Raw genomic sequence first — 16,279 nt, 5'->3', positions numbered from 1 at the left:
TGGAAAAAAAAAGTCTTCCCTATGGAACATCTGCATAAAAGAGTCAAAACCATGGGGGACCCATAGCCATGGGCTCCCTAAACGTTTGCTGAAAAATCACTGGCATGGGGCAGATTGGTTCATAGGATAAAAGACATACAAACTTACTTAACATGTATACACAGGAGCCTTCAGGATGAACAGGCAACCCAAAAATAAGATATGATAGGTTATATACCATCCTGAGGCCACAGTAAAGAATGCAGACTCAGAACATGGCCAAAAGCAAGTTATGTTGGTAAATCAGGTTTAGTGGCAAGACGGGGAGAAAAAAAGAAGCTTGGCTGGCAAGGGGAGCCTTGCTATGTAGATGAAGCCTCCCTGAGAGAGAATAGATGGCAAATGTTTCTTTTCAGACTATTAAAGATCTCAGACTCACGAAGATGTCAGACTCTCAATCCCTCCTGGGTCCTGAAAGGTAAGAAACCTACCTGGGGCGGGGGGTGGGGGAGGTTGGCTAGTTGGTTACATTAATGAAGATTCTCTACAGGTGCAAATTTTCCCCACAACAAATAGCTTTGCAAGGCCACTTCTGTTTGCTGGCCAAGCAGTATCCATTTCAAAGTATGTCAAAGAAATAAATTTTGGGGTGAAATATTTTAATTTACTTCAAAGTCAGCAAACAAATAGATAAACAACACAAAGTCAGGGTGTGGAGAGGGTGCTAGATGATAAGAGCTCTCAAGGTAAAGCAAAGAAAGGAGCCAAAGAGTGATGGGGTAATATTGTATATAACATTATTGGAAAGGCTTCTTATATCAATACCGAATCATGAAACTGTCTTTGCAAAAATTATAACAGAAAATTATGACAGTGAAAATGATCTGACCTAACCAACTCCATCTTGCTCCTCACCTCCAAGCTGTCCTTGTTCATTCCAGGGTATAGGACTTTGGGAGGAAGTTAGTTTATAGCTTAACTTTGAAAGAAAGATAACAGCCTTTTCCTGAAATAAACTCTCTTCTTGCCTGGCGACCAGACTGCGTTTGTAGTCACAATGTAGTCACAAGATTAGAAATTATGGCTAGTCATGCAGCTAGAGGCCACAAGGTTCTAAACCTTCTGGTTGCTCCTCAGGATAACATCACTACCATAAAACCTAAGAGGGACGCTGGAAATATTTTCCAGACCCTGCACTAGATGGATCAACTGGTGCCACACAGTTCAATAAAATGGCTCATCTGGTCATGTGACCCTCATCTAAGAACTGACTCAGTGCAAAAACACTGCTTCAGCTCCCTATGATTTAATCTCCTACTCAACCAATCAATTCTCCCCACCCCATGGTCCCCTACTGTAACCACCCAAGGGGTTCACCTTGCCTGCTGCCTAGACAGAGCCAACTCATCAAGACAGGGGAATTGCAATAAAGAGTAATTCACACAGAGCCAGCTGTGTGGGAGACGGGAGTTTTATTCTTGCTCAAATCAGTCTCCCTGAGCATTCAGGGATCAGAGTTTTTAAGGATAATTTGGTGGGTGAAGGAAGACCAGTGAGTTGAGACTGCTGGCTGGTTGGGTCAGAGATGGAACCATAGGGAATTGAAGCTGTCCCTTGTGCTGAGTCAGTTCTTGGGTGGGGGCCACAAGATGAGATGAGTCAGTTTATCGATCTGGGTGATGCCAGATGATCCATCAAGGGCAGGATTTGCAAAATATCTCAAGCACTAATCTTAGGAGCAGTTTATGGAGGGTCAGAATCTTGTAGCCGCCAGCTGCATGACTCCTAAACCATAATTTCTAATCCTGTGACTAATGTTGGTCTAGTCCTCAGGCAAGAAGAAGGTCTGCTTTGGGAAAAGGCTGTTACCATCTTTGTTTAAAGTATAAACTAAGTTGCTCCCAAAATTAGTTCAGCCTATGCGCGGGAATGAACAAAGACAGCTTGGAGGTTAGACGCAAGATGAAGTCAGTTAAGTTAGATCTCTTTCACTGTCTCGCTCATAATTTTGCAAAGGCAGTTTCGCTACCAGTCAAATTATCCTCAAAAAACTCCAGTCTCTGAATCCTGGGGGAGATTGATTTGAGTAATAACTCTGTCTCCCACATGGCATGGCCAGCCTCCTGTCGATTAAACTCTTTCTCTACTGCAATAATGTGGATTACTTTTGTTTGTACAGCATGCAGGAAAAAACTTTCAAAAGGTTACAACCAGAGACCTGAAGGAAGCAAGGAAGAAAGCCACATGGTTGTCAAAGAGAAGAGGAAAGGAGAACACTAAGCTGGATGACGTTCTCTGTTTCTTTGAAAACAGAGAAGATGACAAGTTAGGGAGAGATCAGAGGTCATACTGTGAAGCATCTTTGGATAAACGGCAGGGACTTTGGAATTTCTTTTTGAATGTGAACATAATCCATTGAAAGGTGTCATGCAGGGAAGTGGCAAAACACTTAAAATTTTTCATCTTTTCTTTCTGAAGTAGAGTTGACTCTCCATTTATTTGTCTTCTTTGATATCTCTCAGTAGAATGTTGCAGTTTTAGTATTCTCCTATTAAACATTTGTTTAACTTTCTTGCTCTTCTAAATCATAATTTATTTTCATAATTAGTGTCTCCGAAATGCCCGTTTCTGACTAGGTCTGCTACTCACCACACAAAAAGCCAATCACTGAGACACAAGTATTGACAGGTAAGAAGGCTTTAATCAGGTGCTGCAGCCTAGTTAATGAGAGATTAGTCTCAAATCCACCTCCCTGATGGACTAAAATCTGTGGATTATGTAGTAGAGAAGAAATGTAACTATATCTGAGAAAATAGGAATCAGGGAGGGATAAGCAAGAGGAGTTGGTCAACAAGACACAGGTGGTCAGTTAGGCCACCATGATGGGTGAGGGGTCTGGCATCCCATTGTCTAGATGCGGTGATCTCAGTGATCTCGTGAGTTTTAGCTCCTTGATACTATCTGGGAGGCCTGAGGGTTGGTTTCCTAAGAAACGAACTCAGGTAAGAGAGAAATGTCACTTTCTTAAGTTTCATGACTAGGAAGGTCAATTTCTATGTTTATTCAAAAAAAACCCATAAACATCAGTTCTGTGGGACAATTGGGTCGGTTTCATCAGCATTTTAGCAAAAAACATCTTATAGGTCCCTTCAGTAGTTAATTCTCAGGTTCTGTGAACACTGTGTTGTACCAATGATTCATAAGTAAGTCTCTGCAGATCCATTCAAGAACATAAGTTTCTAGGGAGCTAGGGAGAACGGTCTGGGATTACCTTTACATCTGGTCTGCTCTAGTCACCTCAGAAGAGACAGAGGGACAGATTCGAGCACATTAAAATCAGATGAGCTGTACCTTCCTCTTAATTTTGCTATGGATCTAAAACTGCTCTAAAATAAATAGTCTTTTAAAAAATCAGATGAGTGATTTCTAGGAAAACTGTGACCTCATCCAACAAACTCTTACAGTTCTCTGGCTCTGGTGGACTCTGGTTCTCAGGCCCTTAGATCTTTCCTAAATTAAATACCTTAGATCAGCATCCCCCAAAATATATGTGGAAGCTCAGATCCTAAAGGTCTGGATTCTAATGTACAACAAAATTTGAGAATAACTATTCAAGACTAACCTTTGATCTCCTACTTTTTTTTGGAAGATCCAGGATTCCCTATCACTGTACTAACAGTAATCAGGACAGGCCTTGGAAAGCAAGTAATCTGATTGGAGTTGCTCAACATGAAATTGCCATGAAGTTAAGTTTCCAATTCAGAGAAAAACAGATGAAGAGAAATTCAGTATCAAATTTTATTTAGGCCTTCATTTATGTGAAAAAAGATATATGTATTTGTGATCTAACAATTTTATTTGTATCCTTATAATTTTCTAGGAAACACTCTGGGTAAAATTTAGAAAATGGTACAGATAGACCCAGAGCATATTGGAAAGGCTATACCATGAGGTGATGCTTTGAAGGATAAGACCTTCTCAAGATGTAGAGAATAGCTTACTTTAATGAAACAAGAATGAGTTAGTATGGGAGAAGTCCTGGGTTCAAAGCTCTAGTCACTTAACTTGATAAAACTTTAGTTTACTCAGCTGTAAAATGGAGAAATAGCAGATATGTCTTTTATAAGATTTTTGTGAAAATCAAATATGAAAATGTATGTTAAAGTAATCAATCAAGGGATAAAAACATACAAACTACCAATCCACTTACATTTCTAGAAAGTATATATCATTGGTTCATGTGTTAAGAGAGAGCACTCCTTCTCCAAATACATCCTTGGGATAAAGTTTGCCAGACACTCAGGCCTTGGGTGAAAGAAACTCTAGAGCTGAAACTCTTCCGAGTAATTTATAACCATAAAGCAAACATCCGCAAAGACTGAAATCTGTTTGAAATGTAGGCTACATTTATTTTTTCACACACTACTATTGTCATATAAAAATAACATAAAAATAGTGAAAAGTAAAATTAAGAAGTCATTGGGAAATGCCCAATTGCCCTTTTCATACTTGAAGTATAGAACTCCTAGGATGTTCACAATCTACAATATGAAGCTACTAGTCTTGTAACACTTGCAAAAGACCACAGAGAAGGTACAGAGACTAGATGAAATAGGAAACCCAGTATTTGTATTTTATTCAACTTGTAGTTATCGCCAAGCTGATCACATACTATGTGTAACGTGCTATGTTAGGCACAGCAAGGAATACAGGGAAGCATTAACCATCAAAGAGCTTACAATGAGGGTGGGAAAACAAAACACACACCTGTGAATATTTAACTAAAACTATGACAGATGAAACAGCAGCCATATCAAAAGATATGAAAATAAAAGCAACAATTAATATGACTCAATATGTAACAACTACAGAAAAATACCCCTCTGGTTTCTTAAAAGGATGACATTTAAGTGTCATTTATTAAAGGATAATTTTCAAAAATCAGGTAAAATCATGAGTCTCACATAGATATAAAATGAATACGTGTTAAAGATTGTTTTAAACTCATTATTAACGTGGAAAACAGTAAGCTGGTACAATCAGTTTTAAAAATAAGTTAAAGGAGCAGAAAGTTATGTGTAGAAAAGGAAAGTTGAAATGCATTTACAAATAGAGAGAAATCTGTTGTTTTTCCTGGAGGGAGGGAAGTCAACTGAACTACCAAACAGAATTATTTTGCATGTCTATAGAAAAGAATTATTGCATCTTGCTATCAGTTATCTACAACTTACACAGTTGTAAAATGGATCAAATGCAATGCCAAGAGTCCCCATAGAATCAGAATCAGATAATGCAGAAGGGTGTGCTCAGAGCACTTAGTTTTCCACTGAAGCACACAAATTTCCCTACAAGGTTCAATCTAAATCTAAACTATCATTTCCTTACATGTAGTTTCCAAATGTGACATTTGTTATGAAGATATTACTAATATGAGAAGATTTATCAACATTTATTACACATTTTCACTATGCAAAGTATTTTAAATGACTTTAATTAAAAATTAACAAAGTAAAGCAATATATTTGTATCACAATATGATACAGTATAATATGAACTATATTAATTGAAATCACATATTACTGTAACTGCCCAATAGGTTCACCCTGACCGCTACCTAGACACAGCTGATTTATTAAGACAGGGGGATTGCAATAGAGAAAGTGTAATTCATGCAGAGCTAGCTGTGTGGGAGACTGAAGTTTTATTATTACTCAAATCAGTCTCCCCAAGCATTTGGGCATTAGAGGATTTAAGGATAATTTGGTGGGTGAGGGAAAGCCAGTGAGTCAAGAGTGCTGGCTGGTTGGGTCAGAGGTGAAACTATAGGGAACTGAAGCTGTCCTCTTGTGCTGAGTCAGTTCTTGGGTGGGCGCCACAAGATCAGATGAGCCAGTTTATGATATGGGTGGTGCCAGCTGATCCATCAATGGCAGCGTCTCCAAAATATCTCAAGCATTGATCTTAGGAGCAGTTTAGGGAGCGTCAGAATCTTGTAGCCTCCAGCTGCATGACTCCTAAGCCATAATTTCTAATCTTGTGGCTAATTTGTTAGTCCTACAAAAGCAGTCTAGTTCCCAGGCAAGTAGGAAGTTTGTTTTGGGAAAGGCCTGTTATCGTTTTTGTTTTTATAAACTATAAACTAAGTTCCTCCCAAAGATAGTTCAGCCTACACCCAGGAATGAACAGGACAATTTGGAGGTTAGAAGCAAGATGAAGTTGGTTAGGTCAGATCAGTTTCAATGTCTCAGTTACAATTTTGCAATGGCGGTTTCAATATGAAATTGAATATAAAACATTAACTTGTTATGTAAAAAATTTGAGACACCTGTAAAATAATGCTCTGACACCCATCAATGGCTCTCCCAAAAAACCAAAATGTTGATCTCAATAAAGTGTCATTCAGTAAAATGTCAAGATCAATTAAATTACTTGGGTTATATTATTTTGAAATTAACACAAGTGAAAATATATCCTTTCAGAAAATTCCTTTTTAGCAGCTTTAAGGAGCTTCTCTTTAAATTTTGTTTTCTGGCAAAATATACTACACCATTGATTTTATGCTTGTTCCTTAAAATAAATATGACTTCATCCAATGTTGGGGACCTTATAGTCATTCAAATCATTTTTTTCCTCCCAAAATACCCATGGTGTGACATTCCTAAAGTAGAGATTGTATGTCCTACTGAGTCATATTTCTAGCTAGTCACCTTGTCCCCTGCTTCTCTTTTTGTCTTTTAATTACAAGACTAGGATCTACTAAATATAATATTTGGCTGCTTTTACGTCCTGTAGGGGTAATAGGTGATTTATAGGATGACACTGATATGGGTTGGCTGACTCATAGCTACCTAGCATTCAGATTAATGCATTGGACTTTTCTCTGGACTGTGAGTCCTAAAATTTGGTAGGATTGATGGCTTTATGTGCAACTCTTGTGAGTTTTAGAATATTTTTTCCTCTTAATTTCCCCTAGATTTGAAGCCATGTCCTAAGAAGGCATTAAATTCCAAATTTAATTATAAACTCAAGAATGGCAGAAGTGCTTCTCTATTAGAAGGTTAAGTAATAAAATAGTTAAGATCTAAAATTATATCATGCCATAAAGAATACATGTTTTACCTTCATTCTTTCCTCCACACGTATAACCAACTTTATCTCTACAGAAAAGGGTAGCCGCAGTCAAACCAGAAACACAATGGGCAGAGCCTTCACTTGCTTTGAAAGCTTGACAAGTACAGAGCTTGTTCCTATCTACAAAATACCAGGAACATACATTACTGGAAAAGCATCAGTGCCCCTCCAATAAATAACAAAAGAAGTGGGAAAGGTGACATGCATAACTTCTGTTTCATGAATTATCTATGTATGGTGATAAGATAAAGCAGTGTGGTATAGCAGACAGATGCAAGCATGGGAGTCAAGTTCACCTTGATTTTGATTTCAGCTCTACTGTTCGTCTGCTCTCCAATCCTTTGAGCCTCAGTTTGTTCATGTGTAAAACTAAATATAATCATGGCTACTTTATAATGCATTGCAATAAAAATAACATAAATTTTAATAATTGAAATATGAGCACAAAGTCATAGAGGGTTTCTCCAGTGGTTCTTTTTTTTTTTTTTAATTTATTTTTGGAGTCTCCCTTTGTTGCCCAAGCTGGAATGCAGTGGCACGATCTCACTTGCTGCAACCTCCACCTCCCAGGTTCAAGCGATTCTCCTGCCTCAGCCTCCCAAGTAGGTGGCAATACAGGCGCCCACCACTACAACTGGCTAATTTTTTGTATTTTTAGTAGAGAAGGGGTTTTGCCATGTTTCCCAGGCTGGTTTTGAACTCCTGAGCTCAGGCAATCTGCCCACCTTGGCCTCCCAAAGTGCTGGGATTACAGGCGTAAGCCACCACAGCCGGCCTCCACTGGTTCTTTAATTCTTCATCTAAAGTAGATTCAGGAGTCAGAGAGAATATAGAGCTCATCGTATCCAGCTCAAGCACTGCCCATACTGATCCATGGGCTTGGATTGACCTTCAGGCTGACCTAGACCCTTCTCCTTTCTCATCACTCTCAGAAGCAGTGGCTGCTCCTTGCAATGAATATTCACCCATGGTGGGGAAGAGCAATAATAACCCAGAGTCACATCTGGTATAGAGAAAACTGCATTCACTTTGGAGTCAGCAAGACCCAAATTTAAATTCTGTCTCCTTTACTGTCTCTGTGATCATGTTGAGTCTTTGCTTTTTTATCCTATATAAAAAAAAAAAAATAGCTTCCTTTAGAGACTTTTGTAAAAGTTAAATTCCATACGTGCTGTAAGCATTCTAGGCATGGGGTATATTTTCATAACCCTTTCGCTTCCTGCCAGACACTGCCAATTGTTTCCTAACAGCTGCCAACTATTACTTTAAAAACATGCCTATTTTGACAAAATCAAGTTCTACCAAGAAATAATGAGGCAGAGTGACAACAGGCTGAAAGAAGAGAAGCAGGAGATCTGGCCTTTGCCCTCGGCTACTGGGAGGTGATCTTCAGGTCCCTCGAGTGCCCTGCCTGATGAGAATGTATTTTCTGGGGCTTTGTCTTTCAGGAAGTCCAAGAATGTGATTTGTGATGAAGACTTAGAGCAAGGTCATATCAGTTCTGACCTCCAAAGAAACTGATAATTAAAGATATTAGCTCAAACTCCAGGAAAGCTAGGGACTGAAGTTTAGCCACACAGGTAGTATGTTATCGACCTGAATAAAATTTTGGATATCAAAGGCTTGGGTGAGTTTTCACGGTTGGTGATTGTCTGTGTATATCATCACACACTGTGGCCAGGAGGAGGGAAGGCCACTCTTAAAGCCACAGGGAGAGGGCAACCAGAGCTCTACATTGAGCCCATCCTGGACTCTGCCCTATGCCTCTCCTCTTTCCTTGGCTGATGTTAATTTGTATCTGAGCTGTAATAAACTTTAACTACGAGTATAGGAGCTGTCAGTGAGTTATATGAGTCTTTGTAGAAAATTATCAAACCTGAGGTGTTTACGGGAAACCCTTCAAACTTCCATTTGGTGTCAGCAGTGAGATTCGTCTTAAGGGAACTGTTCCCTCTAGCTTCACGGTTGTTCTCAATTTCTCACCTTTCCAAAGAGAGGAAAAACGTCAAAAGAGCAAGGAAGTTTTAAAGGGATGCATGGAGATAGAAAAACAAAAAAAGATAGAAAAGGAAAAGGACAAATCAACTAATAGAAAAGATAGGTAGAAAAAGGATAAATGAATTTTTCTGAAAAGTTATGTGAAGACTAATAACGGATTGCAAGACAGCAGGACTGAAGAGGTAATTTCGGATAGTAAACTGGGTTAGATACATAAGAATGTATTAGCAAGTTGCTAAAAAGTAGTCTCTAGGATCATACCCCCAGAGATTTTGATTCAGTAGGTTCAGAATTGAGCTCAAAGACTCTGTAATTGTTTTAAAGCACCATGGGTGATTCTGCCATGTTTGGGAATGACTAGTATATGGGAAAACCACAGACGACTTTAAATGTCAAGCTAAAGTGAATAAACTTTTGGTGGTTGAAATATTTTTCTTTGTACTCTTACCTAACTGGGAATTTCACCGCAGCACCATTGATGTCATCTGTGATATCGTGAGGGTGGAAGCGTCAACTTTGCAGCCGACAGACCACAGATTGGGCAGTCCCCAGGATCTCCTTATTGGTTCCACAGCGTTCTCTGCCAAAGATCCGTAGTGATCTGTCAGGAAATATTGACAATCTCATCAAAAGTGATATTCTCACAGTGTTTAGTGATTGTTACTTTCTTCTGTCTCTTGGCAGATCCTTGAGGGCTTTGATAATCAGGGCAGAGGCAGAAGTTACCCGTTTCCTCTAGGCCTGTCTGTTCTGAATGGTCAGGTTCCCTATAATCTTTAGACCCTTCCAGTCTCCAGTTACTTTGATGATGTCATCACCAACTTTTTTTGGAGACAGATCCAGAGGACCAATTTCAGGACTTTGGCAGATGTGGCATGTGTTTTCCACCAGTACACCTCAGGTATACAACTCTGATCTTCTTGGGGTTGAACTGAGGCAGAATAATAGAGGATGTTGGTATGGGATGAACCTGGATGTTGGACAAATAAAGAAAGTTGCACCTTGGCTTTCTTCAAGCCAAAAACTGGAAGCTGGACAAGTTTTTCTAAGTGCTTGTCCCATAGATTATTTCTTCTAAGTTTTTTCATTTTATATACAAGAACAGAATTGTTTATTAAAAATTAACTTATGATGTCTAAGTATGCCACATTTAGCAATGCAGAAAGAATGTCCTTCAATTCCAGACCACTTGAGGAGGCACAGAAGGTATGCTTCAAGCTCTGAATACTTGCTTTAGCATTGTTCTCATTCTTCCTAGAGAGGGCATCTCTACCAATACAAATTTAGTTGATCTAAAGTAGAAACCAGGGCAGTCCTACATGACATAGCAAAGCTCTTAAGTTTAGAGTGATCAGTTTTCCCATTTCAATGGGATCTCAACTGTAGGATCTCCCAATAGCTAAGTACCCACAGTCTGGCAGTCCCATCTTGTCAATGAATGACTCATAGTCTCACAGTGTTGCAATACCTGCCTCATTCTTCAAAATTACATTTTACAGCCTAGTGGCAGTTGCAATTTTGAAAAGAAATGTATTAAACTTTATCACACTAAACTTGTATGACTTCAGAAAGTATTGTAAGGATTAATGGATTTTAGGCATTACTTTTTAAGACTCTGTAAAGTATACCAACTGTAAGCTATGGGAAGGAGGAGTAAGAGCCTTAGAGCAGAGCTTGGCAAACTTTGGTGGAAAGGGAAAAATAGTAAATATTTTAGACTTTGTGGGCCATTCACAGTCTCTGTCACAACTACTAAACTCTGCCATCATGCAAAAGCAGCTACAGGCAATATGTAAACTTTATTTACAAAAACAGTTGTCAGGATGGATTTGGTACTAAAGCCAGAGCTGCCTGACCCCTGGCTTATAGAAATGAGGAAAATAGAAAAGTGTGAGAGAATCAGTAGACTCAATGGACAAATTATTAGAATTGGTAAGAGATTTTAGTAAGCCTGCCAGATATTGAATCAATTACAAGAATAATAGTATTTCTACACGATAGCAATAACAATAAGAGACTGCAACTAAAAATAAGATACTATTTACATTAGTAACAAAAATTATAGAGAATCTGGGAATTAACCAAGAGTGCACAATACTACTGTGGGGAAAAGTATGAAACTCTCATACAGGATACAGTGATTGATCTCTCTAAAAAGAGAAGTAGGCCTCCTTAAATTTTCCCTAAGTTTTTCTGTAAATGTGATGGAATTCTGGGATAGTCCAAATAATGGATTCCCAAAGATGCCCACATGCTAATCCCCACAACCTGTGAATATGTGAATATGTCATCTTCTATGACAAAAAAAAAGAAAAAGATCTGCAAATGTGATTAAGATGATCAATGTTGAGATAAGGAGACTATACTGTAGTATCCAAGTGGGTATATTTAATCATGAGGACATTTAAAAGCAGAGGGCCTTTCCCAGCTGTGGTCAGAGGGACATATGACAATGTCACTGGCTCTTAAGATGGAACAAGAAGGTCATAAGCTTAAGATATCCTCTAAAAGCTGAAAAAGGCAAGGAAATAGATTCTCCTTTAAATCTTCCAGAAGAGAACACAGCCCTGCAGGTGACTTACTTTTTATGCAAGTGAGATCATGTGGGATTTCTGACTTACAGAACTGTAAAACAATACGTTTCTGTTAAGTTTGTGGTAATTTATCATAGCAACAATAGGAAACTAAAACAGATTTTATTTATTTATTTTTTTTTTTGAGACAGAGTCTCGCTCTGTCACCCAGGCTGGAGTGCAGTGGTGTGATCTCAGCTCACTGCAAGCTCTGCCTCCCAGGTTCACACCATTCTCCTGCCTCAGCCTCCTGAGTAGCTGGGATTACAGGTGGTCACCACCACACCTGGCTAATTTTTTGTATTTTTAGTAGAGATGGGGTTTCACCATGTTAACCAGGATGGTCTCAATCTCCTGACCTCATGATCTACCCGCCTCGGCCTCCCAAAGTGCTGGGATTACAGGCATGAGCCACCGTGCCCGGCCACTAATACAGATCTTTATCAAAGTTCCAGTTGAAATGTTTTGAGAATTTTGTAAACTTAGTCTAAAATCTATAATGGCCACAAAAAATTAATTCAGCTTTGAAAAAGAAGAGTGAAGAGAAGGAGTCATTCATTAACCGTATTAACATAGTATAAAGCCATAGTAATTACTGTATGAGATGTATGTAAAAACAAATAGCCCAATAAAATAGAGTACTCAGAAATATACTCATTTATGTATAAATGTAGATAATATTTGATAAAGGTGTTCCACAAATCATCGGGAAAGCACAAATTTTTATTTTTATTTATTTTTTATTTTTTTATTTTTTTTATTATACTTTAAGTTCTAGGGTACATGTGCATAATGTGCAGGTTTGTTACATATGTATACTTGTGCCATGTTGGTGTGCTGCACCCATCAACTCGTCAGCACCCATCAATTCATCATTTATATCAGGTATAAATCCCAATGCAATCCCTCCCCCCTCCCCCCTCCCCATGATAGGCCCCCATGTGTGATGTTCCCCTTCCCGAGTCCAAGTGATCTCATTGTTCAGTTCCCACCTATGAGTGAGAACATGCGGTGTTTGGTTTTCCGTTCTTGTGATAGTTTGCTAAGAATGATAGTTTCCAGCTGCATCCATGTCCCTACAAAGGACGCAAACTCATCCTTTTTTATGGCTGCATAGTATTCCATGGTGTATATGTGCCACATTTTCTTAATCCAGTCTGTCACAGATGGACATTTGGGTTGATTCCAAGTCTTTGCTATTGTGAATAGTGCCGCAATAAACATACGTGTGCATGTGTCTTTATAGCAGGATGATTTATAATCCTTTGGGTATATACCCAGTAGTGGGATGGCTGGGTCATGTGGTACATCTAGTTCTAGATTCTTGAGGAATCGCCATACTGTTTTCCATAATGGTTGAACTAGTTTACAATCCCACCAACAGTGTAAAAGTGTACCTATTTCTCCACATCCTCTCCAGCACCTGTTGTTTCCTGACTTTTTAATGATTGCCATTCTAACTGGTGTGAGATGGTATCTCATTGTGGTTTTGATTTGCATTTCTCTGATGGCCAGTGATGATGAGCATTTTTTCATGTGTCTGTTGGCTGTATGAATGTCTTCTTTTGAGAAATATCTGTTCATATCCTTTGCCCACTTTTTGATGGGGTTGTTTGTTTTTTTCTTGTAAATTTGTTTGAGTTCTTTGTAGATTCTGGATATTAGCCCTTTGTCAGATGAGTAGATTGCAAAAATTTTCTCCCATTCTGTAGGTTGCCTGTTCACTCTGATGGTAGTTTCTTTTGCTGTGCAGAAGCTCTTTAGTTTAATTAGATCCCATTTGTCAATTTTGGTTTTTGCTGCCATTGCTTTTGGTGTTTTAGACATGAAGTCCTTGCCCATGCCTATGTCCTGAATGGTACTACCTAGGTTTTCTTCTAGGGTTTTTATGGTATTAGGTCTAACATTTAAGTCTCTAATCCATCTTGAATTAATTTTCGTATAAGGAGTAAGGAAAGGATCCAGTTTCAGTTTTCTACTTATGGCTAGCCAAATTTCCCAGCACCATTTATTAAATAGGGAATCCTTTCCCCATTTCTTGTTTCTCTCAGGTTTGTCAAAGATCAGATGGCTGTAGATGTGTGGTATTATTTCTGAGGACTCTGTTCTGTTCCATTGGTCTATGTCTCTGTTTTGGTACCAGTACCATGCTGTTTTGGTTACTGTAGCCTTGTAGTATAGTTTGAAGTCAGGTAGCGTGATGCCTCCAGCTTTGTTCTTATGACTTAGGATTGTCTTGGCAATGCGGGCTCTTTTTTGGTTCCATGTGAACTTTAAAGCAGTTTTTTCCAATTCTGTGAAGAAACTCATTGGTAGCTTGATGAGGATGGCATTGAATCTATAAATAACCTTGGGCAGTATGGCCATTTTCACGATATTGATTCTTCCTATCCATGAGCATGGTATGTTCTTCCATTTGTTTGTGTCCTCTTTTATTTCACTGAGCAGTGGTTTGTAGTTCTCCTTGAAGAGGTCCTTGACATCTCTTGTAAGTTGGATTCCTAGGTATTTTATTCTCTTTGAAGCAATTGTGAATGGAAGTTCATTCATGATTTGGCTCTCTGTTTGTCTGTTACTGGTGTATAAGAATGCTTGTGATTTTTGCACATTAATTTTGTATCCTGAGACTTTGCTGAAGTTGCTTATCAGCTTAAGGAGATTTTGGGCTGAGACAATGCGGTTTTCTAAATATACAATCATGTCATCTGCAAACAGGGACAATTTGACCTCTTCTTTTCCTAACTGGATACACTTTATTTCTTTCTCTTGCCTGATTGCCCTAGCCAGAACTTCCAACACTATGTTGAATAGGAGTGGTGAGAGAGGGCATCCCTGTCTTGTGCCAGTTTTCAAAGGGAATTTTTCCAGTTTTTGCCCATTCAGTATGATATTAGCTGTGGGTTTGTCATAAATAGCTCTTATTATTTTGAGGTACGTTCCATCAATACCGAATTTATTGAGGGTTTTTAGCATGAAGGGCTGTTGAATTTTGTCAAAAGCCTTTTCTGCCTCTATTGAGATAATCATGTGGTTCTTGTCTTTGGTTCTGTTTATATGCTGGATTACGTTTATTGATTTGCGAATGTTGAACCAGCCTTGCATCCCAGGGATGAAGCCCACTTGATCATGGTGGATAAGCTTTTTGATGTGCTGCTGAATCCGGTTTGCCAGTATTTTATTGAGGATTTTTGCATCGATGTTCATCAGGGATATTGGTCTAAAATTCTCTTTTTTTGTTGTGTCTCTGCCAGGCTTTGGTATCAGGATGATGTTGGCCTCATAAAATGAGTTAGGGAGGATTCCCTCTTTTTCAATTGATTGGAATAGTTTCAGAAGGAATGGTACCAGCTCCTCCTTGTACCTCTGGTAGAATTCAGCTGTGAATCCATCTGGTCCTGGACTTTTTTTGGTTGGTAGGCTATTAATTATTGCCTCAATTTCAGAGCCTGCTATTGGTCTATTTAGGGATTCAACTTCTTCCTGGTTTAGTCTTGGAAGAGTGTAAGTGTCCAGGAAATTATCCATTCCTTCTAGATTTTCTATTTGATTTGCGTAGAGGTGTTTATAGTATTCTCTGATGGTAGTTTGTATTTCTGTGGGGTCCGTGGTGATATCCCCTTTATCATTTTTTATTGCGTCTATTTGATTCTTCTCTCTTTTCTTCTTTATTAGTCTTGCTAGCGGTCTGTCAATTTTGTTGATCTTTTCAAAAAACCAACTCTTGGATTCATTGATTTTTTGGAGGGTTTTTTGTGTCTCTATCTCCTTCAGTTCTGCTCTGATCTTAGTTATTTCTTGCCTTCTGCTAGCTTTTGAATGTGTTTGCTCTTGCTTCTCCAGTTCTTTTAGTTGTGATGTTAGAGTGTCAATTTTAGATCTTTCCAGCTTTCTCTTGTGGGTATTTAGTGCTATAAATTTCCCTCTACACGCTGCTTTAAATGTGTCCCAGAGATTCTGGTATGTTGTATCTTTGTTCTCATTGGTTTCAAAGAACATCTTTATTTCTGCCTTCATTTCATTATGTACCCAGTAGTCATTCAGGAGCAGGTTGTTCAGTTTCCATGTAGTTGAGCGGTTTTGATTGAGTTTCTTAGTCCTGAGTTCTAGTTTGATTGCACTGTGGTCTGAGAGACAGTTTGTTATAATTTCTGTTCTTGTACATTTGCTGAGGAGTGCTTTACTTCCAATTATGTGGTCAATTTTGGAATAAGTGCGATGTGGTGCTGAGAAGAATGTATATTCTGTTGATTTGGTGTGGAGAGTTCCATAGATATCTATTAGGTCCACTTGGTGCAGAGATGAGTTCAATTCCTGGATATCCTTGTTAACTTTCTGTCTCGTTGATCTGTCTAATGTTGACAGTGGAGTGTTGAAGTCTCCCATTATTATTGTATGGGAGTCTAAGTCTCTTTTTAAGTCTCTAAGGACTTGCTTTATGAATTTGGGTGCTCCTGTATTGGGTGCATATATATTTAGGATAGTTAGCTCTTCCTGTTGAATTGATCCCTTTACCATTATGTAATGGCCTTCTTTGTCTCTTTTGATCTTTGATGGTTTAAAGTCTATTTTATCAGAGACTAGGATTTCAACCCCTGCTT

General features: G+C 38.6%; 1 pseudogene across 1 annotated transcript in view; it reads right to left on the bottom strand.

The window, feature by feature from the left end:
- The window catches only part of LOC104682232, a 112,850-nt pseudogene that overhangs the window by 77,408 nt on the left and 19,163 nt on the right, over positions 1–16,279 (bottom strand). Inside the window, exon 3 of the transcript XR_004055707.1 lies at positions 9,557–9,709. The product of XR_004055707.1 is annotated as an aspartate aminotransferase, mitochondrial-like (transcript). The remainder of the gene's footprint in view (positions 1–9,556; positions 9,710–16,279) is intronic.

This window comes from Rhinopithecus roxellana, chromosome 21 (genome assembly GCF_007565055.1).
Source record: "Rhinopithecus roxellana isolate Shanxi Qingling chromosome 21, ASM756505v1, whole genome shotgun sequence".
Lineage (NCBI taxonomy): Eukaryota > Metazoa > Chordata > Mammalia > Primates > Cercopithecidae > Rhinopithecus > Rhinopithecus roxellana.
Note: the sequence above shows the minus strand (reverse complement) of the source record. Positions and strands in the feature narration are given on the sequence as shown.